At 36.8% G+C, this 25,770-nt stretch overlaps 1 protein-coding gene across 2 annotated transcripts in view; it reads right to left on the bottom strand.

Annotated features, from left to right (window-relative positions):
* The window catches only part of LOC149790557 (uncharacterized), a 53,183-nt gene extending 46,701 nt beyond the window's left edge, over positions 1 to 6,482 (bottom strand). For both annotated transcript variants that reach the window (XM_089971421.1, XM_089971422.1), the window contains exon 1: positions 6,392 to 6,482. The gene's annotated coding sequence lies outside the window, so the exon portion shown is untranslated. The remainder of the gene's footprint in view (positions 1 to 6,391) is intronic.
* Between the last annotated feature and the right edge of the window lie 19,288 nt (positions 6,483 to 25,770).

The raw sequence follows: 25,770 nt of genomic DNA, 5'->3' as shown, positions 1-25,770 counted from the left end.
TTCTTTCACAATATGACTCCAAATATAAATTGTAAGTAGCCAAAACGCCATTTTCTTACGAAACGTATGTCTAGCGCGCAACAAGTTCAAATTTATCTGGGAGGAGGTATTTGTGCATTAATAATGTTGTTCTTGTGTAATGATAAATGTGCGCTAGTGTATTTGGTTTGTAATACGGTATGCATTCATTTACTTTGTTTCTTGTAGTGTATTTTGTTTATATAATTTAGCCTTTAGTAGGATGAGAAAATGAGCATATAATAAAAAGGTTACTGCATTTGTATGGGAAAATGTGAACTCGTTTTGTCTGATGAATATACTGCACTCCCATGGTTGTGCAGTATTCCATCCGAAAAACTCTTTGATATTTTCCCATACAAATGCAGTAATCTATAGATACAAATGAAATCGACAGAAATATCAGTACCGGTAGCACATATCAATATAATGTTATCTTCCGTCCAACCAACAACGCCCAGACACAAATGGTCCGGTTACAAGAACTGTGTATTGCATGTGCATATTGGCGTGTTGTTTAATAATATATACGCATTAAAAAGTAGATTTTCATTTATTATGAATAAGGACAAAAACAATATTTTTCGTCAAGATATCGCAAACCAGACTGCAATTTAGCAGTCAACATTTGACAACCAAGTAAATGCCTGATATCCGGTTGGCTTTTATTACAGCCAAGCATCACGGCAATTCTGTGATTAAGGTCTAGACTTTATCCGGTAACCGGATCGGGATTGTGCACTAATATGTTGCCACAGCAACGACATCATTGTCTCCATATTTCGAACAGTGTATGAGGCTTTGATTTTACTGAATGTATTCTAACGAATGATGTTTTTTCTTAAGAGAGTTTTGAAACTGGCATATATTATTTGGGCGGGATGTTGACTATCAAGTTGCCGATAGGTAAAGGTATAATTTTCCATTCTTGGCTAAAATGTTACCCTGATTCAAGATGTAAAAGAATCGAAATACAAAACAGACATTGGAATAAAAATTTTGTTCTGAGTATTCAATATTTAGTATTAGACGTTACATATAACATCTAATGCTGGATTTGATTACTTACAGGTTAGGTTGGTAACATACTGTAAAATAACTTTGTTCATCTGACATAAAATAATGTTTCACTTGTGTCAACATAATGCCTTTTAAAAAGGGACATTTTAAATGCCTCAAATAATGTCTAAAACCATGTCATATACTGGAATAATCAAGTGTCATATACTGGAATAGTCAGGTGTCATATACTCGAATAGTCAGGTGTCATACTGGAATAGTCAAGTATCATATACTCGATAGTGAAGTGTCATTGTCATAAACTGGAATAGTCAGGTGTCATATACTGGAATAGTCAAGTGTCATATACTGGAATAGTCAAGTGTCATATACTGAAATAGTCAGGTGTCATATCCTGGAATAGTCAGGTGTCATATGCTGGAATAGTCAGGTGTCATATACTGGAATAGTCAGGTGTCATACACTGGAATAGTCAAGTGTCATACACTGGAATAGTCAAGTGTCATATACTGGAATAGTCATGTGTCATATACTGAAAAAGTCAGGTGTCATATCCGGGAATAGTCAGGTGTCATATGCTGGAATAGTCAGGTGTCATATGCTGGAATAGTCAGGTGTCATATACTGGAATAGTCAGGTGTCATACACTGGAATAGTCAAGTGTCATACACTGGAATAGTCAAGTGTCATATACTGGAATAGTCATGTGTCATATACTGAAAAAGTCAGGTGTCATATCCGGGAATAGTCAGGTGTCATATGCTGGAATAGTCAGGTGTCATATGCTGGAATAGTCAGGTGTCATATACTGGAATAGTCAGGTGTCATATACTGAAAGAGTCAAATGTTTTATCTACTGTAGTCCTGTAAAACCCAGAGTAAGATCACATGAACTCATATCTAATCTCTCTTTGACAATATTCGTACTAAATTAATGTGTGTTTGTTTCTTTATTGATATTTGCTTTCTGTTTTCATTTAGTTAGGGTTATTTTGTTTTTCTTGTTTTGTTTCGTTTGCGTGTTGGGGGAAGAGGTATTATTGGTAGTAGTAGTAGTAGTAGTAGTAGTAGTAGTAGTATTTGTTGTTGTTTTTGTGATGGTGGTGGAGGTGCTGGTGGTATATAGATTTGGACAACCAACGCACGAGAGATGAACGAGACGTTAATATGCAGCTACACATAGGTCATCCTGTATTCTACGTAATATGTACAAATGATTATAGATAGATTAGATTTCGAAAAGAGGAATCTCTAGCTTTAAGTATGTACCAATATCTTTGGTAGATGCCAGTACTTTTTGGCATTTGTTAGGTTGCCATTCCATGCGAACATTATCTTGAAATGTTTATAACATATGCTTCCTTATTTTCTTCATCAGAGCTTATATTAAGACTAAGAAAAATATTTACTCAATCAAAGATTCTCATTTTGTCAGTCATGTTCCACCGGGATTTTATTATCATGAAATTTCTGAAGTCATATTATTTATTCAAAATGAAAATTAAGAATTTCCTCCACCCTGCTTCCATTAGATTATTCACTATAGAGAAAGTTGATGTGGCATTTTATAGCCTCGTGCGTAGGTTTCTTAAAAATGTATTGACTTATATCTTCCAAATATGATACTCATTAAGGTCTTCCAAATATGATACGCATTAAGATCTTCCAAATATGATACTCATTAAGATCTTCCAAATATGATACCTATTAAGATCTTCCAAATATGATACTCATTAAGATCTTCCAAATATGATACCTATTAAGATCTTCCAAATATGATACTCATTAAGATCTTCCAAATATGAGACCTCTTAAGATCTTCCATATATGATACTCATTTAGATCTTCCAAATATGATACTCATTTAGATCTTCCAAATATGATACTCATTAAGATCTTCCAAATATGAGACCTATTAAGATCTTCCAAATATGATACTCATTAAGATCTTCCCAAATATGATACTCATTAAGATCTTCCAAATATGATACGCGTTAAGATCTTCCAAATATGATACTCATTAAGATCTTCCAAATATGATACCTATTAAGATCTTCCAAATATGATACTCATTAAGATCTTCCAAATATGATACTCATTAAGATCTTCCAAATATGATACTCATTAAGATCTTCCAAATATGATACTCATTAAGATCTTCCAAATATGATGCTCATTAAGATCTTCCAAATATGAGACCTATTAAGATCTTCCATATATGATACTCATTTAGATCTTCCAAATATGATACTCATTTAGATCTTCCAAATATGATACTCATTAAGATCTTCCAAATATGATACTCATTAAGATCTTCCAAATATGAGACCTATTAAGATCTTCCAAATATGATACTCATTAAGATCTTCCCAAATATGATACTCATTAAGATCTTCCAAATATGATACTCATTAAGATCTTCCAAATATGATACTCATTAAGATCTTCCAAATATGAGACCTATTAAGATCTTCCAAATATGATACTCATTAAGATCTTCCCAAATATGATACTCATTAAGATCTTCCCAAATATGATACTCATTAAGATCTTCCAAATATGATACTCATTAAGATCTTCCAAATATGATACTCATTAAGATCTTCCATATATGATACTCATTAAGATCTTCCATATATGATACTCATTAAGATCTTCCAAATATGAGACCTATTAAGATCTTCCAAATATGATACTCATTAAGATCTTCCCAAATATGATACTCATTAAGATCTTCCCAAATATGATACTCATTAAGATCTTCCAAATATGATACTCATTAAGATCTTCCAAATATGATACTCATTAAGATCTTCCAAATATGATACTCATTAAGATCTTCCAAATATGATGCTCATTAAGATCTTCCAAATATGATACTCATTAAGATCTTCCAAATATGATGCTCATTAAGATCTTCCAAATATGAGACCTATTAAGATCTTCCATATATGATACTCATTTAGATCTTCCAAATATGATACTCATTAAGGTCTTCCAAACATGATACTCATTAAGATCTTCCAAATATGATACTCATTAAGATCTTCCAAATATGAGACCTATTAAGATCTTCCATATATGATACTCATTTAGATCTTCCAAATATGATACTCATTAAGATCTTCCCAAATATGATACTCATTAAGATCTTCCCAAATATGAGACCTATTAAGATCTTCCATATATGATACTCATTTAGATCTTCCAAATATGATACTCATTAAGATCTTCCAAATATGATACTCATTAAGATCTTCCAAATATGAGACCTATTAAGATCTTCCAAATATGATACTCATTAAGATCTTCCCAAATATGATACTCATTAAGATCTTCCCAAATATGATACTCATTAAGATCTTCCAAATATGATACTCATTAAGATCTTCCAAATATGATACTCATTAAGATCTTCCAAATATGATGCTCATTAAGATCTTCCAAATATGAGACCTATTAAGATCTTCCATATATGATACTCATTTAGATCTTCCAAATATGATACTCATTTAGATCTTCCAAATATGATACTCATTAAGATCTTCCAAATATGATACTCATTAAGATCTTCCAAATATGAGACCTATTAAGATCTTCCAAATATGATACTCATTAAGATCTTCCCAAATATGATACTCATTAAGATCTTCCAAATATGATACTCATTAAGATCTTCCAAATATGATACTCATTAAGATCTTCCAAATATGAGACCTATTAAGATCTTCCAAATATGATACTCATTAAGATCTTCCCAAATATGATACTCATTAAGATCTTCCCAAATATGATACTCATTAAGATCTTCCAAATATGATACTCATTAAGATCTTCCAAATATGATACTCATTAAGATCTTCCATATATGATACTCATTAAGATCTTCCAAATATGAGACCTATTAAGATCTTCCAAATATGATACTCATTAAGATCTTCCCAAATATGATACTCATTAAGATCTTCCCAAATATGATACTCATTAAGATCTTCCAAATATGATACTCATTAAGATCTTCCAAATATGATACTCATTAAGATCTTCCAAATATGATGCTCATTAAGATCTTCCAAATATGAGACCTATTAAGATCTTCCATATATGATACTCATTTAGATCTTCCAAATATGATACTCATTTAGATCTTCCAAATATGATACTCATTAAGATCTTCCAAATATGATACTCATTAAGATCTTCCAAATATGAGACCTATTAAGATCTTCCAAATATGATACTCATTAAGATCTTCCCAAATATGATACTCATTAAGATCTTCCAAATATGATACTCATTAAGATCTTCCAAATATGATACTCATTAAGATCTTCCAAATATGAGACCTATTAAGATCTTCCAAATATGATACTCATTAAGATCTTCCCAAATATGATACTCATTAAGATCTTCCCAAATATGATACTCATTAAGATCTTCCAAATATGATACTCATTAAGATCTTCCAAATATGATACTCATTAAGATCTTCCATATATGATACTCATTAAGATCTTCCAAATATGAGACCTATTAAGATCTTCCAAATATGATACTCATTAAGATCTTCCCAAATATGATACTCATTAAGATCTTCCCAAATATGATACTCATTAAGATCTTCCAAATATGATACTCATTAAGATCTTCCAAATATGATACTCATTAAGATCTTCCAAATATGATACTCATTAAGATCTTCCAAATATGATGCTCATTAAGATCTTCCAAATATGAGACCTATTAAGATCTTCCCAAATATGATACTCATTAAGATCTTCCAAATATGATACTCATTAAGATCTTCCAAATATGATACTCATTAAGATCTTCCAAATATGATACTCATTAAGATCTTCCAAATATGATACTCATTAAGATCTTCCAAATATGAGACCTATTAAGATCTTCCAAATATGATACTCATTAAGATCTTCCAAATATGATACTCATTAAGATCTTCCCAAATATGATACTCATTAAGATCTTCCCAAATATGATACTCATTAAGATCTTCCAAATATGATACTCATTAAGATCTTCCAAATATGATACTCATTAAGATCTTCCAAATATGATACTCATTAAGATCTTCCATATATGATACTCATTAAGATCTTCCAAATATGAGACCTATTAAGATCTTCCAAATATGATACTCATTAAGATCTTCCAAATATGATACTCATTAAGATCTTCCAAATATGATACTCATTAAGATCTTCCAAATATGATACTCATTTAGATCTTCCAAATATGATACTCATTAAGATCTTTCAAATATGATACTCATCAATATATTTGGTGTCTTCTGGCAAAGTATGAAAGGGATATAATAATGAGAAAAACTTACCCTCTTGTTACGATGTATGTCTACACCCTGCTACAACGAAATGTGTCTGACAAGGAAGTGCAGATTTATTGACTCCCAATGCTCGAGACCTGGAATAGTAAATTGAAAATCCTTTATCTCTCTTGACAAATATATGCATTCCAACAATGTCTCGTCATTATAATTGAACTCCAAATTATGTTAGCAGGACCTATATAAGGATTAGACCGAAACTAGTTTCAGAACATCAGTTACAAATGATTATTAAAAACGATATACCAGTACAACCGCAACAATGTACAACTTTCAATTTTTAATATCTTACAAAGTAATGTTGCCTTGGATGTGGGTAGATGATGATAGAAGTCAGATCATGTCACTTGTAAAAGTAATTTTTTTCTACCTATTAGATGCAATTTTGTGAATGATATTTCAAAGAGGTCCTAATAATGATTGGATTATGCAACTCATAATAAAACAGTGTTTATTTCAAATTAAAATTTTTGAGGATACATTAAATGACCGAATAATTAAATCAATTGGTACAAATCTGACCTCAAAACAAGCATCAGACAAAAAATTCTTTATATTAAATTGCTGATCAGAGAAACGAATGCAGATGATGATCAAATGATAATATATAGAGAAATCGTCTAAACCGATTGGGTTATTCTCTAGACATATATAGTATGCAATTTTTTCAGTTCATTCGATTTTAGGAGAAAAACAATCCGGATTCTGTTTAAAGGTTAAAAATGCATATCACATGAACGGATATAACGTGTTAAGAAGCACACATACATGCTTGTATTAAAAACTACCAACATATATAAATCTCATCATATAATCTATCCTAGCACATGCATACATACATTCATACGTAATAAATACAAATGTACGTTCGTACGTGCATGCGTGCGTGAGTAAGTGAGCGCGTGCATGAGGGCGTGCGTGCGTGAGTGCGTGTACGTATGCATAAACAAACGCACGCACCCACACACACAGAAAGATACATACATATATACATACATACATACATGCATAGATACATACATAGATACATACATACATACATACATACATACATACATACATGCATGCATAGATACATAGATACATACATAGATACATACATACATACATGCATGCATAGATACATACATACATACATACATGCATGCATAGATACATAGATACATACATAGATAGATACATAGATACATACATACATACATACATACATACATACATACATACATACATACATGCATGCATAGATACATAGATACATACATACATACATACATACATATATACATACATACATACATACATACATACATACATACATACATACATACATACATGCATGCATAGATACATAGATACATACATAGATAGATACATAGATACATACATACATACATACATACATACATACATACATACATACATGCATGCATAGATACATAGATACATACATAGATACATACATAGATACATACATACATATAAAGATACATACATACATACATACATACATACATACATACATACATACATACATACATACATGCATACATAGATACATAGATACATACATAGATACATACATACATACATAGATACATAGATACATACATACATACATACATACATACATGCATGCATACATACATACATACATACATACATACATACATACATACATACATACATGCATGCATGCATGCATGCATACATACATACATACATACATACATACATACATACATACATACATACATACATACTCTCCACGAACAATAGTATTTTATACCTGATGGTTTCATTAGATAGATAAATAGACAGATTTATTAAAATATATCCATTGGAGATGGATCTATAAAAATAAATTTACGAAAGATAGTTTGATATTACATAGGTATCGGCTCTTCAATGCGTCAGCTTTTAGTGTTTTGTTACAATTTCATCAGTCACATCATAACCCACTGCATTCATTTAAAACACTAGATTAAATCTGCCACGCCTGAAGCTTGTGTCATCTCACTATATTGTCTAGTGTCTTGCTGTCAGTACTAAGGTCTTCGAAAGCCATATATCTTATCCTTTAGTTTTATGTTTATGTTTAATTGTAACGTAGCTATAAGACTTTGAGGCATATTGCTACGATATCTGCAGTGTGGCAGCTTATAGTGATGTCTAGCACTGTGGCATCGTGTTGCAGTCTTGTAGCATTATGCCCCACACATTAATATTATGCTGATACCAGGCATACCATTCCTAATACTAGTACCTTCTACTAACATTTTTATTAGTCCTTGGTAAAGCTCAGCCGGGATTTGAACGCGCGACATCACGTATCCGAGCGGACGCTCTGATCACTTAGGTTACCGGAGCTGTCTTCTCCATTAGTTGTTGCGTTAAACAAAATATTTGGAATAATATAAATGATATTTGAATACCGGTGTGATAAACATAGTTTAATGAAGGCCTTCCGTCACAAAATTTCATCTGAGAATGCAGACTAATTCAGATTTATACATTTTACGTAGATAATAGATGTTAATGCATTTTAGTACGTGTGTTTTGCTGAGAGTAAACTTCATTCCAACAAAACTAAACAAGAGACGAAATGTACACTCCTAAAAGCACTTTCTAGTAATCATTATTTACTAATCTTTTAAGCAAGGAAACCTTGGTTATTGACACAGTTAGACATTAGATATTTCAGTGACTAGATGTGAAACGCAGATATTTTCTATGTACATAGTTTCAAGTATATGTCCGTGTTGTTGCAGATGGATATGGCAGCTGAACACCCAGTTCACGCTAATGCGGTATATACCTTTTAGGCAAAGGATTTAGCATACGGAAAAATCACAACGAACTGAAATGCTATGTCAGATAGATTTGAATAAAGATCATACATTTTGAAATAATAAATTAGCTTTATGTCGTATTTATCTATATACAAGTTTGGAATCATCTTTGTTATTATATAACATTTTCTACCAATTTATATTTCAAATTATCGACCTTTTGTTTTGACTGAACGACCAAATCTTTCTTCAAATTAATCAAGCCTATTATGTCCGCATAAGCGAGAGGTTTATAATCACAACACCACGCACAGTGAGATATCTCTTTTGAGGAACCTTGAGCTTTTCGATTAATGCATTTAACAATCCCGTAAATAGCAAGAATTGTCTCATAACTAAAGTAAGTGTTTAGTCCAGTTCAACATTTATCTATATAATAATATCTTTGCTTTTTAATTAAAATAGCTAATCAGTCAAAAACTATAGTTTGGTTTTTCTTTCTCATTTTTATAATTGTATACGTAAGCTTACACGTGTTTTGGGGATTTATGATCAATGTATTTCTTCTTAACGTTGCATTATGGTATCATTACTAAAACACCATGTGGGCCTATTGAGGAGGTCTTCGGAAATACAACCGTGAAAAAGTATTGAATAACTTGCATTGTTAATGAATGTAATCTGTCCACTTTTACTGTTCTTTCTATGTTAGCTTATTTTATTACCTACAGACAAAGCATAAATGAGGTCGAATAACAATTTCGCTAGATAGGATAAGGCTGCACTCAATAAATATTTAAATTAGTAGTATGGTAAAAGAGGCTTTTGATCTTTCTTACTGATTTAGGTTAAAGTCTTCTTCTCAGTGACGGAAGAGGTTTCGAAGTTTCTGGGATACATCTGTGACTTTCCACATGAATAAACCAGCAACGACGCAAAATAAGTACACTATTCTGTCACGTAGTGTTTATTGCAAAATACTATCACAATGTACGGTGTATATAAGAAGACAGTGAAGCAATGACGTTTATTCCGCTATCGGAGTTATTCATACATTTTGTATGCAAGTTTTATTTCTGCAGACGTGTTTTGTGTTGTACTTAGATATTATTCCAGAAGAGAAAAAATTATTTGGACTCTTCAGTGGAAATATGAAGTGCTCATTAATTATACAATAATATTATTCTGAAACTGTTATAAATTATTAGAAGAAATTCAGGACAACGCCATATTGACAACGTCGAGGTTCTGAAGGACAAGCTCTTTTCCGGTTTGGAAATTTTATTAAGAACATTTCATTAATTTCGGACTTTCACAAACCAATATACTATCAAGTTTAGATTCATTTCATAATACTGTACGTACCTATCACATTTTAGTTTGCAATCTTTATTAATTAAATTGTTTGTTAAATTTTACAAAACGATTTGGTTTTACTTTTCTTTCCTGTTACTTAGTTTGTGATCATAAGACTGCGCAATTGTCCTAGTGGTTAGAGCGTCTGCCTCAGATGCAGGTGTTTGTGGGCTCGAACTTCGGCCAAGTCATATAAAAAACTTACTAAAGTCGTACCAACAGCTGCCGCGCTAGGCGCTTTGCATTAAGACGTTAGTGTTATGGCTGATATGCCTCGTGTCAGGATAATGTGAATGTGTGGGGCATGATAATACACGTCTGCGGCAAAATACCTCAGTGCTAGACACCACTATAAACTGCCACTCTGCAAACATCGAGCCATATGACTCAAATATATTTAAAGCTACATTAAAAATCCAAATCACACACACAGTTTATGACCATAGAGTCGTATCAATATCAAAAGATTAATGCCTTTGAAAACCTTGAACTGTGGGAAGAACACGCCGTCTCGGTGATGGAAATTATTTAATACGTAATAGCATTGTTTGGCGATTTCTTGACACATTGGTAAAAGTCACAAACGTCTGATCAGGATATACTGTTGACAGGTGTGTAGAAGTTCAATTTTTATATATTTCCCCGATCAATCCGTTATACGGTTTGAGTTATTTTTCGATTCAAGCTTGTGTTCCGCGCCGAGCATTAATCAACGTAGGGACTTTGATAATCGCTGTTTTGGATGGTCGTTCTTTTCCACATTCCATCCTAGAACACGTCGATAAAATATGGATAGACGCCACATTGGCAGTCAGTTTAATATTAAAAATAATATTCAGAGTCTTGGAATCATTATGTCCGGATGGCATATTTTCCTCGAATTTACCGGCATAGTACGTACAAAGATAGGAAAGTTTCGCGAAGACATTGTATTTATGTATATGTACCCAACGGCTTCGTCAGCGAAAATGTACAACACTGGGAAGAATAATGTTCCCTATATCATTTACGCTGACTTTGAATGGTTGAATGCTTGAACTTTCCTATGAAAACTTCCCTTTCCATAAAACCAAAAACATATTATAACGCAAGTAGCCGAACATGTCCACAAGAATATATGAGAAGGGCAAACTGAGCTTGCAATATTTTTCCTTTCCTAGGCTGTTGGTCCTCAAATGAACCAATGCAATATATAGCTGCGGATTTATCTGACTGCTACACAAATCCCTGTAATTCTTTATAACCATGGGTATGATGGTCATCTTGCAGTTTCAGCAGAATAGAAGGCAGAAATAAGGGTCATTCACAAAATGAAAAAATACGTGACGTTTGGGAATAACAGTTGCAATTTATTAACTCGTTAGTTACAATTGTAATTTTCTCGCGACGATATCTCCGCCAACAATTATGAAAACCCAAACAAGGTCTAGTCCGCAACCGAATGTAAAACATGAGTGATTGTCATCAATCTTTATTTGGAGACCGATGTGCGTCTGTCTTTTATACATTTCATAATTGTCCCAAACATTTGGACACGCTCGATAGCAAGCAACACTTTTCGTCCCCGCATTATCACATATAATCAAATCTACGTTTAAAATATTGGCTGATATTGATCAACATTTGTTCTTGGGAAATCAAATCCCTGGATATAACTAACAGCCTGTTCATATACTAATACTGACCGTCCATATGGAGAACTATAATGTACAAAATATATTATATGGATGGGGGAATGATGCAGCCGATACATGTTGGCGGGATTCAGTTCACCGATTCCTACGCTAAAAACTTCAACAAATGGATAATCTTTCCATGATCTTGTATTAATTCTCTTAAAAGTAAAACTGCGGTACAGCAAGAATGAGAAAACTATGTAAATGGATTAGGGTTCGCTCCTGCTCCATGTAACAACCAGCAAAGTCTACCTAGACTAAGGTGAGAAGACGCTGGTAAATGAGTTTTACCCTAGCGGGTATTCGGAAGGTCATTCTTTGTTTCGTAACGAGCATACAAGTTCAACATCAAGGAAGCGTGAATGGGACTGCACCCCACAGATCATGTATCCAAAGGAGATTGGTATCTACGTACAACATCGAGAAGAAGAACGAGGACTCCAGGCATAAATGTGCAACAGGATCTCCGGCATGATAATCTCATCAACGACATTAAATCGAACAAGGGGAAAATCAGATTCGGTCAAAGAAACGTCCGATTGATGTGTATCGTTAAACTAACGTAAGTCTATCGGCACTTAACTTCAAATTGTTGCCACCCCCTGGTGAATTTACTAAGTACGCATATGGGTATCACGCGTGTTTGAATCGATAATACACCGTCTTGATAATCCCATTTCCGCGGAAACGACTTAAATTTACTGTCTGAAAATGCTTTATTAAACGGCTTTGTTCTCCCCAAACGGTAACATCCTGCATGTTTAGAAGTGTCAACTCGGTTTCATATTTTAAACAGATCGAAGAACAATACCGTGCAAGTAGCACGAACTTTTTCGACTTCTAACTTCACCTGTGCTAACGGATTCCGAGCGAAATTGTTTCTCAGATAGTCTAAAGGTTCTAGTTAAGAAACCATGTTATATATAACGATGACAGTCTTTTGTCGAATTATTTCATCAGGTTTGAACCCAACTGTGCCAGTGGTTACGTTCTTTAGCTATTTTATGACACACTCGGAGTCCGAGAACTCTGGGTCCAAGACTTTTATAATAATAACTTACCGTCCTGACGTCCGAATAACTGTACCGCAATTGTACGCATAAATCGTTCCACGATAGCCGGGTCGCGATGTAGGTTAACATGTCCAACACAATCCCGCATTTTAGTTTTTGTTAACAATGCAACTGTGTCTCTGAAACACCTTCTTATGCAACAGCAGTGGCCATTTAAGTTTCCTGTGTGCGCAAAAACGTTTAAGCGTATCTCTGGCATTCGTTATATCTTTGGACCGTAGCAACTCAGCTTCATTGTATATGCTTACAACATCTAGGAAAACTAACGCGGACTTGGATGTGCATCCGTGTAGCTGATCGCGTGGGGAAGTAATCGATCAGCCAGTTGAAGATTAAACCGATCAGAGGACACCTTCCTTGGCACACGTAGGTACATTTTCTAGAATGCTTTGTTTGTCATCTATACTCACTTTGGGTAACGTTTGCTGCGCGGCGGCTTCGCTTTTCCTATAAAAAACCAAGTTGTCTGTGGTAGAAATAATCAATGTTTTATATAAATATACTTTACCTTCAGGACGAATCTAAGCCTTCATGTCTACTTTGATGATCTTTCTCCAGAAAGAAGGTTAATATCACTAACTTCTTGGATAAGATCTATTTCAGCACGTTGTCGGAATTAGAGAATCCCTCACAAAACACCGCAACACAGGTGAAGAACGTTGCGGTAAGAACCAAATTGATGATAAAAATAGAAGATGAAACAGGTCAAACTGGTAAAAAAATTATGAGCCATTGAACTGCTGCCTGCGCACCCAGAGGCGGATGTGGCCCACAAAGAGGCAGAAAAGCAAAGGATAAATTCATGTTACCACGGCCTGATAAACTTAAATAGAAAATGAATGAGAAGCATGTTGCATGATTTACCGCTTGTCTTCAACACTATTTGAGAAATCTTGTAACGCAACCATATTATATGAAAGGCACCGACGAGGTAGCATATGACAATTTAATTTAGTGGATATATCAAAGTTTAAAACGCATGGGCCAAAAGGCATTGAGCGGAATCAATGTTGGAGATTCTAAACGTTTAGTCGCGAAGCATAACGTCTTTGAAAAACCGTATTGCGGAGCTTCCACACGGTTTACACCCAAATAAGATCCCTCGTACAATATCAAATCTGCAATGGGAAGCGGATTAAGGTTGCGGAAAAAAGGCGTGGACATAGGTATTTGACAAAACATTTGTATAATTAAATCAATGGCCACATTCAATGATTCACCGATATCGCGTTGGACATGGGCTTTCCTGTTTTGGTAGATCGCAGTAGCATTTATGTACCCATCTAGAAACCTCAAGCTTTTAAGACAAGAATTACAGGATGTGAGATCTTCGTGGACATCAATGGAAAGCTGGTAGGAAATGACCATGATTCTATCCGTTCTCACGCCAATAATAATATTGGATTTGTAAATTTGATTGCTCTGAAAACAAACCATTGGAGGCATTTTAATGCCTCGTAAAGGTTTTGAAGGAACGGGCACCAAACTACCCTGATCGATTCGCAACATACCCTCAGGCAGATGTATTCGACTACCTGGTACAACTACACCTTCTTCTTTGATTCGTACTGTAACTTAGAAAGTACTCTTAATATGATACATAATGCTTGTTGATATTTACGGACCAGTTGTTGATCCGATCAGGTTTTCGGCCACAACGGAGTTGTCTAGCGGGATTGTTGTTGACGTTGAGCCTAGCACGCATGCGATTTACCAAGATCAATCTAGGAAGTTGTTAAACTCTATAATAGCCTAAGTGGAAAATGAAAACATTGTTTTGAATCTGAGAGGCATTGTTGCAAAAAGAAATCTTGAATAATTAAATTAAATCAGCTAAGGAAGAGACACTAACATATCGATTTATGTTATAAAACGCTACATGGAAACTGTTAATACAGAGATGAAACTATATGGAGATGTAAAGACAGGAGATGTGTCCTTACCACCACGTGTAATAGCATCATAGAGCGGAATTAGCGAAAAATTATCAATTAAGGAAATACATAAACTGGCTTGTTAACCTTTGCGGTTTCGGTTCTCCTGACTGTGGTTTTGATAAACCGTAAGTCCACATTTTGATAGTGCTAGAGGCGGAATCATACGTATTTATCATGACCGGATATGATAGCGGAAGTGGTCAAATTGCAATGCTAATAAATGATCAGCAGCATCATGGTTTGCCCGCATTTATATCAAATTTGACCAACACAAATAGTGAGACAGAGAGAGAGAGAAAGAAATGAAAATTGGAATACAAGTTTGAATAACGATAACTAGGACAGATATATTCAATGAAGGGAAAAGTAAATAGTTCTGAAAGTGTTATCGCTACTGTGGTGAAATCAACTGTATTACATTGATACGTTACATGTCTCGTTATGAAATATATAGCAACTGCAGGTAGCAATGTGCACAAGAGATACAAAAAATGAAATAATTATGGAAATAGTAAGATATCAATTTAACCTGACAGTTGTATGTAGCCATGCAGTAGTGACCACTAACACTTTTCTTACGTAACTGCAAAAGATGGTCCAGCAAATATCGGTTATTTTTAGCTGGAGTATTTTATTGAGACATCAAATGACATGTAAGAGTTGCACGTTCACATAAATTATCATAATATTTCAAAACATGAACATTAAATATACAAATGTTTATTAGGCATTCACACAACTGTATCGGTTTCAATAAATCGAGCTTTAAAATGCAATATTTCTTGCAAATATTAGTCATGCTCTTCCTTGATGAAATTATTGCTTAAAGTTTATTGAAATCATCTCCAATCATCTCCATATATGCATTTAAATTAAATTCACGATTGTGAACTCAACTGTAACGAACCATGTTTGATATCAACAGCATCTTTAAACATCATTTTGAACATATCGAAACTTTCTCATTATCTATGCATCCGCCAAGCTCTCTTTCTCTGTTGATATCGACTAATTAAATTCGAAAATAATCAATGAAATTGTAATAGGAAAGGTATACCACGTGTAAGCTACGATGTCCATGGAGCTAAAAAAAAATAGTTATCTCCCTAGAACTTTACATTGAAACTAAAATATTGCTTTCAATTTTTGAACCGCATATAGAATGATTAAGAATGTTAATGGTGTTTCTATTATGTTTTAACACATTTCTTGTGGATACAATACAGCATAAGATATCGTTTGAGAATAAGGTAGTCCGTTCACTGCCTAAAGCATTAAAACATCACGTAAAAGAAACACAAAACCTATCGCAGGAAAATTATAATGTATAGAGTGGGCATGAATACGATACTTCTTTCTAATTGCAATGTTATGTTCCTCAGTCATATTTATCAAGACGTTGTTTCTATATCCATCGACATGAATCATCAAAGAAAGAACTTTCGAAAATGTTTACCCAACGATAACGCTCCCTCGTTATGGACTGCGTTGACTTCACCTGTAAGGGTGTGCTATTAATTGATTCGTGCAAACTGTTGAGCTGCGTTTAGAGTATTTATTGTAGGTAAACTCTTTAGTTATTATCCACATTCGCTCTCAGCCACGTTATATCACTAAATACAATTGACTCAATCCACCAATAAAAGCATGTCCTGAGTAATAATCTTTAATGTCTCTGTCACATTGTAATACTAAAATTTTTCTGTAAGAAGGTTGTGTATTTACAATAATACATTCAATAAAATGTATGCCTTATCATTATTATCAATCGCATTCTGGCAACGTATTGCTTCGAACCTATTGGATTTCTATGGCTTCGAAATAACTTCAACCGCTTTCTATTATCGTATACACTTATATGCTACATATAGCGCACTTGACATTTGTATTATAGACAAATTGTTTTCCCCGTTTATTTGCTTCTGTTAGTTGTTGTTGTTGTGGTGGTTGTTCTTGTTGTTGTTGTTGTTGTGTGTGTGTTTGTGTGTATTTGTGTGTTTAGTTTAGAATGGGATTTGATGTAATATAAAATAGCTGATACACCAAATCAAAATACATACGTTATGCTGACCACATTTAGTAAATTTTCGTTTCATTTATGAACACTAGAAAGCGTATTGGCATATTCGTTTTAAACAGTAACAGTTTCCAGTAGTTGTTTTTGTTCCATGTAGGAGGCTAGATATATTTGTCATGAAACAATTCTTTTCTAGACCTTTAATATTGCGGTTCCAAATGAAGAAGATTATGACAATAATGAGGTGGGGTAGGAAAGTCTTCCTTTCCAAACCTCTAAGTATTTCCATGTCGTGACTGATGTCATACAGCAGCGTCATAGTAATACCAAATAACGGATTATGTTCAGGTTTGTAAAAGCTTATTGTTGTTCTTTATTCAGTGTCTGTTACATTTAAAACACTTGATCATTTTTCAATTCCTCTTATACACCGCACACTCCCTCCCTTCCTTGCATCTTTGACGAGGCAGTACTTGTAGCATATTTAGCCACAGTTTCTGCGTACCAATTTAGTTCCGTACCGTTTCTGATCGTTTCATTTGCCTAATGTTCTCATTTCGTATTATATCTAACCAACTGTCAAGCACTCTTACGTCTCGTCACGGTTATATTCAAACAATCCTGACCAACTTTCAACATATTTTTTATAAAGTTCATTTGCACATATCATTAATGTTTAGGATAATTTACAATCTGTTTTTATTGTTTACCTTCCGTTCATGTTCAAAAGTTGTATCTCTGTTTCCAATGAAAATGATAGTAACTGTATTAACAGTTTTTGATATATCACCCTTGTACAAAGAAAAAGCAATCTGATACAATATGTATCATAAAAAATATTTGTTTAAATATGCATCAATTGGATAAAATATCAAAGCCCAATGTGTACATTATAGGATTGTATACTGTTTTCGCCTGCCTTCTATTCTGAGAGTCTGAGAGAGCAAAAGGAAAGTATACCCATTGTTCTCCAAGATTCAGGTGATAATCATGTAAGTTCATAATATTTCGTTGCCAGTGTGAGGAAACTGTTCATCATCAATGTTTAATCTTTGTATAATTTATTTTGAAATAATTTACATGTTTTGTCGTTTGAAATTGGGCGCCGTTTGTTATACTGTGTGTATTGGCCAGGGGTTACTTCTGACGGTGGGAGAGATCATCAGGTCTCACTGGACAGCTACCGCCCGCCTCAAGCTGGGCAGCCCCCAGTCAGTAAGGTGCTGCCCGCCATGGCCTGTCTGCTTCACTGGGTGCGTGGAGCTTAGAGAACCATCTCGACAAGTGGGCCACAAAACTCTGCACCAGGAAAGACTAAAAGAAGAAATAAAAAGACTCCAACTCTTCGTTTTGCAACCTGGAACATCAGGACCATGTGTCCTGGATTGACCACTGACCTACAGCAGATCGACGATGCACAGAAGACTGCCGTCATTGACAGAGAACAATCCCGACTGAACATCGACATTGCCTGCCTCCAGGAGACCCGACTGGCTGACAGCGGCACCATCAGGGAAGCCAATTACACATTCTTTTGGCAGGGGAAGCCCTTGGATGAACCTAGGCAGCATGGTGTAGGCTTTGCCGTCAAGAACACGCTAATCGCCTGCATTGAACCTCCATCATCAGGTACTGAGAGAATCCTTGCCCTCCGGCTGTCAACATCCTTAGGCCCGGTCAACATCTTCAGTGTGTACGCCCCAACCCTCTACTCCACCTACGAGGAGAAAGACAAGTTTTATGAGGCTCTGGATCAGGCAATATCCAGTATCCCCAACAATGAAAGCCTTTACTTACTAGGAGACTTCAATGCTAGAATGGGAGCTGACCATGAGGCCTGGTCCACCTGTCTCGGCTTTTACGGAAGGGGCATGATCAACGAGAATGGTCAGCGACTGCTGGAGATGTGCTGCTCCCACAGCCTATGTGTGACCAACACTTTCTTCAAATGCAAGGAGATCCACCAGGTGTCGTGGAGACACCCACGTTCACGACACTGGCACCAGCTAGACCGTCATCACCAGGCATGCAGAACTGGCCAGTGTCCTCCTTACCCGCAGCTACCACAGTGCCGATTGTGACACGGACCATTCCCTCGTGGCCAGCAAGGTGCGAATATTACCCAAGAAGCTGAACCACGCCAAGAAGAAGGGTCACCCACCTATCAACACCTGCTGTGCAAGCAACCCAGAGAAAACACAGCAGTTCATCAGCAAACTGAAGGAAGCCCTCACCAAAGTGACACCTGATGACACCATTGATTCCAAGTGGTCCCATATCCGTGACTCTGTGTACAATTCAGCCATCACAGCTTATGGGAAGAGGGAGCGAAAGAATGTCGACTGGTATGAGGCAAACTGGGAGGAGATGGAGCCCGTGACTGAGGCAAAGAGGAAAGCCCACCTGGCATACAAGGCTGCACCTAGCCCCAGAACACTACAAGCCCTCAGGATTGCAAGGAATAACGCCCAGAAGACCGCCCGCCGCTGTGCCAACACCTACTGGCTGAACCTTTGTAACAGTATACAGACAGCTGCTGACACCGGGGATACAAGAGGAATGTATGAGGGTATCAAAAAGGCGACAGGCCCCCCCCCCAGCTACAAGACCGCCCCCCTCAAGTCCAAGACGGGCAAAGTCATCACAGACCAGGGGAAACAACTGCAGCGATGAGTTGAGTACTATCTCGCGTAATATGCAACCCAAAACAATGTCACTGGAACTGCCCTGGACGCCATTCCAGACCTGCCTGTCATGGAGGAGCTAGACACACAGCCCACCCTGGAAGAGCTCGGAAAAGCCATCGATTGCCTTGCCTGTGGGAAGGCTCCTGGAAGCGACGGCATTCCGCCTGAAGTCCTCAAGAGCGGAAAACCAGCACTGCTCCAGCCCCTACACACACTCCTCTGCCTTTGCTGGGAACAGGGATACATCCCACAGGACATGCGTGACGCCAACATCGTCACTTTGTACAAAAACAAAGGAGACCGTAGCGACTGCAACAACTACCGGGGCATCTCCCTCCTCAGCATCGTCGGAAAGGCCTTCGCCCGTGTTGCCTTGGCGCGCTTGCAGATCCTAGCCTTCCGCTTCTACCCAGAGTCCCAGTGTGGATTTCGAGCCGGCAGGTCAACTGTAGACATGATCTTCTCACTACGTCAGCTGCAGAAGTGTCGCGAGCAGCGGATGCCCCTCTACATTGCCTTCATAGACCTGACGAAGGCGTTTGACATGGTTAGTCGGAGTGGACTCTTCAGACTCCTGCAGAAGATCGGCTGCCCCCCACGTCTGCTTGCTGTCATTATGTCGTTCCACGAGAACATGCACAGCACAGTGTGCTTCAATGGCGCAACATCTGAAGCATTCCCAGTCGTTAGCGGAGTCAAACAAGGCTGTGTCCTTGCACCGACGCTCTTTGCCATCTTCTTCTCCATGCTTCTCCAGTACGCATTCAAGGACTGCAGCGAGGGAGTGTACATCCATACCAGGGCTGACGGCAAGCTGTTCAACATCGCCCGTCTCCGTGCTAAGACTAAAGTCACAGAGGTACACACACAGAAGATGGACTTCAGCAGCTGGTATGCTGCCTCTCCCATGCATGTAAGGAATTTGGACTGACCATCAGTTTGAAGAAAACGAATGTCCTGGCACAGGACACAGACTCCCCTCCCTCTGTCTCCATCGATGGGTACAATTTGGAAGTTATCAAGAACTTCACATACCTCGGGTCAAACATCTCCAACTCACTCTCCATTGATTCTGAGGTGGGCGGCAGGTTTGCCAAGGCAGCAGCAGTGATGGCCAGACTTAACCAGAGGGTCTGGATCAACCCCAACCTCACAGAAAAGACCAAACTGCGTGTCTACCAAGCGTGCGTGCTCAGCTCACTTCTCTACAGCAGCGAAACATGGACCACCTATGCAAGACACGAGAGGAAACTTAACAGCTTCCACCTGAGATGTCTGCGGCGCATTCTGCACATCCAGTGGCAGGACAAAGTACCCAACACAGAGGTTCTAGAACGCGCCAACATGAACAGCATGTTCTCCATACTCAGCGAGAGGCGCCTTCGCTGGCTCGGCCATGTCAAGAGAATGGACCCAGGTCGCATTCCCAAGGACCTGTTATATGGGGAGTTAGCAGAAGGTGCACGACCAACTGGACGACCATATCTGCGCTACAAGGATGTTTGCAAGAAGGATATGAAGACAGCAAACATCAATGTCAACGACTGGGAGAGCTGTGCAAACAACCGTTCCAGCTGGCGTCTAGCTAGCAGGCAGGGAGTTCAAAACGCAGAGGGAAAGAGAAGAATAAAGCAAGCAGAAAAGACAGCTAAAAAGAAGGATAAGCAAAAGCGTACTTTGGAAATATGCCATCGTCTCCCGTAGACGGACGGATGCCAAGATTGGGCGTTCTACTTTCCACTAGGAGGCGCTCAGGTAAATCTTTCCGAATTCTTCCATATTTATTAATATTCGTGTAAATGTTGTCATGAATTTCCCGAGTGTGTTCCCAAAACATATACATAGGAGTGAGATCCGCCGTTTTGGAAATTGTGGATCTACTGGACTCAAAGGTCTCAAGACCAAGCAAACACAACAAGCCTCTTGGCATCTCAACTGATAATTTCAAGCATCAACACAATAGTAAGGCAGACTGGTCATTACCGATACATTCAATTTAGATTCATAATGAGTATACAATTTCTCTGAGTTGTTTCAACGTTTATTTCCTAGTCATATCAGATGAAAGTTCCAATATAAGGATTTAGCTGACGACATTGTCACTGTGTCGTCATCGAGATTGTTGTCTGCTATCCCTTTGAAATTTAGTAATGAGATTGGCATCATCAATTTCCTACTCAATTGCATGTATCATTTTCAAATCAAAAATTTCCATCCATTGTGTAGTGGTTGCGTCATTTACATGACGAAATAATATATCCGTCACAGCGACACATTTTGTTGCTACAAGACGACATACATTGTCGCGTTCAACCCAAGCGACACACTATTGACATCTCTCTCCAGACTATGTCGCTCCAAACGACAACTTATGTCTCAGCCAACAAACGCGAAATTATTAACGACTGGTTCCTGACTGTGCCTCTAATGCATTTACCATGGGACTCTAAAACACAAACCGGATCTGGTTCCGAACCTTGATTGGATGCAAAAAATCATTACCTCTTCGTTGCGTCATATGAACACATTTTGAGAACTATTGACTTATACTTATGTGCAAAATTAGTTTGGGAATTGGGATTATCTGAGCTGCAGATTATGTGAATTACGACGAGTGGAACATTGATGCATATTTTCACATGTAATTTAACACTGAAACTATTGGTGTCATTTCAACATGCTTTATCAACATTAGTTCTGAAAGCTGGTAACTATATTTCACCATGGTGTGCACTTAATTTTGTTAGAAAACACATACAAGCCTGGCAGTCATATAATAAACCGTGTTGACTATTTATATTGTGCTTTTGTCACCTAAACAAAATAATTGGCGGAGAACAAACCATTTCTTGACTGGAGAGATCAAGTAACTGAAAAAGACGTAAGCTGTCCATCTTTTCTATTTTGTTTGACCTTGTCCCTTGACACGTTACAAATTTTTGGTGCCAGAGGTGGGATCGATAAAAACCTGCTTGATTCTGTTTTTATTTCATATACAAGAGGAACAACAATGGAAGCTCATGACTCAACATTAGAGACGATCATTATCCAGGAACCACAACTGCCGCCATCGCATAGAGCATCTTCCACACATATTATCTTAAATGTAACACCTAGTAAAGAAATACAATTTAGAATTAGTAATAGCGGAACATGGGAAAATTAAAGTCTATATATTTCATAAATTAGCTATCGCTAAAGTTTTATACGTTATTTATCACATGTGGAACATTTCCAATTGCCTGAAGAAAGTGATGATAATATGGCTTATTCTACTAACTCACCAAAAGAAACGAGTTGCCATTCTGTCGTCAGCAGACCTGAGGGATCCTTCAACCATACAAGCAGCTTGAATGAGGATAGACAAGGTCATGTGACCTCTATGTGTTTGTTACTTCAATCAATACGCTAATCCAAATATGTGTCTGAAAGGAATAATCATAAAGACATGATAGATTGGAGCCAGTTTATGGCGGGAACCGCATGTTGATAGAAGCTTGTAATCTGTGTTGAGCCCAACACGTTTTGTTTAACAAGACACAGATATAAGGTATGTAAGCCATGGTGTCCTTATGCATTCTATTTGTGGAGTGAACGAGATTTTTTGTAGGTAGCCGGTATAAATGAACCTACTTGTTTTCTAAGGCATTAGTCGACACATGCTCTCAAATATTTTTGCTGAGGTTAGTAGTTTGTCATATTCACAGCAACCCGAAGGAAAGTCCAGGACATGAAAGTCAGGAAAGCAGGGACTCTATATTTTGAGGGCTCTGATGTTGACATAGAAGAGGAATAGACAGATTAGTATATTGATATGATACATTTTGATACTGTTTTATGTTGGGTATTGGCAGAACTGACTTATGTATTGTGCTCTTGATCAAAAGAAAAGATAAATGTTGATATTTTGAATAGCACTCCTTTTGCATAATTATGACAGAAATGGCAGGGCATTGATTACTCCTTAATCTAGCAAACAACATGCAAGCCAATGAATTAGCTCTCTGTGTAAAGTGTTTTTACTTTATTGAGTTTGTTGTACTCTTTTACATATAAAGAAATAAAATTAAGAAATAGTTAAAAATTAAAAACGGAAACAAATTTAATTGCAACGTTTATTGCTGAAATGATTTCAGTCTATTGCAAGCGATATATTGTATCTTTACAAATGTACTAGGATTGAAGGACGTTTAATATTGTCTCTCGGGACACTTTGCAGAATGGTTGTCAAGTGAACAGAGTAAGACGTGTCCTGAGCCAACCGGCAGCTACTCCTTATGCACCAACGTTACCATCATTGTGTGAAAATAAGGTTTGAGTACTGCAGCTGTGTGGTGGCTAGGAATGTGCTTTACAGAATGAAAGATCATTATAGGACAAGGTATCATGGGCAAAGATTCCGACAAGTGGGCCAGAGAAAGACTTCTTTAGGGAAATCAGACAGTCAGAGAAAAAAATCCATATTGGAAAGAGCTGAATACTGTGACTGACAAAATAATGGAAACATCTCAATAATCACGAGTGCATACACCAGTGAGATAAACTTTAGCATCTGTAGCCTCGACACCATTGACGCCTCTAAGATCACATTGTCCAATTTATTTGGGAGATTTCCCAACTAAACCTGAGACGGAGGCCATGGTACATTCAGGAATGCGCAATTTATTCAAAGCACAGTGAAAAAGCAGGGAACATGTATTGTAACACCCACTCCATTTACAGCAACCTCGTCCTGAGGAGATGTATTGATTGAACCTAGTCTAGGAAAACCGGTGTCACCTTATGAGCCAGTCAGTGATCCAGAAAATTATCGCAATCTGCCTCCGTACAATATAATTCCAATGGAATCTGCACATCAATCATCCGGTCTTCCTAGTAGAGATTATACGGTAAGTTCCAACCTACTTAGTTTAACATATCAACATGGAGATCCACAGGCAAGGTTCAGTAGATGAATATACAAATCGTATTCCCCCACCCCTTCATGATGCAGATCCAGGGGAGACCTTTGTGGAAGCTCCCAATATATACTCAAAAACTCCCCAGGCTGAATGTTTGAGGTACATTTAATATTTGAGGTGCATAAGATTAAAAGCCATGTTATTTGGACAAACCTCCAATTGATATAATTGTGACCCAGCGCCTTCGCTGTGCTTCAGGGGAGTCGGAAAATCAGTTATCCCAGATGGGACAGTCTACATCTTAACATATATGTGGATTCCAGACCCCACAGTCAACACAATGGAGAGACATTGCACCATAACTAGGATGAAAGAACACTAACCGGACATATGGAGACACAGACAGACGAATCTTCACTATCAAAAGCATTGTGTTTCAAAAGAACGGAAGAAGAGGAAAAACAGTTTAAACTTGAATTAGGTATTTTGTTTTATATTAGTGTTCATGATTATCGCCCCTTCAAAAACAAAATCTTCTTTTCCCTGCAAGTTAATTCATTTTTTTCAACTGCAAGGGAGGGGTGAGGGGAGGCAATTAAAGTTTGTGCAAACTGGACAATATAACTTCAATCAAAAATATTTTAAAAAGAATTAAACAATCATCAAGTGGCAACGTGTTTGCCGGCATGTTTAATTGGCTATTCAGAGGGGAATTGAACCCGGGTCCCTCAGTTGACAGGCAAAGATACTTATCTTGCTAAATAAATAACTATGACTGTGTGTGTGATTGGGTGGGTGGCTGTGGGTGTTCACTGTGGAATATAAAATATTATCTTATGTCACGTGTTAAGGCTCCAATAAACAGTAACACAAGAAAGGGTGAGAACAACAAACTATGAAAAATACAGTAATTTATTTCCTTGGAAAAATC

The sequence above is a fragment of the Sinohyriopsis cumingii genome, chromosome 10 (assembly GCF_028554795.1).
Source record: "Sinohyriopsis cumingii isolate HCF-2022 chromosome 10, ASM2855479v2, whole genome shotgun sequence".
Lineage (NCBI taxonomy): Eukaryota > Metazoa > Mollusca > Bivalvia > Unionida > Unionidae > Sinohyriopsis > Sinohyriopsis cumingii.
Note: the sequence above shows the minus strand (reverse complement) of the source record. Positions and strands in the feature narration are given on the sequence as shown.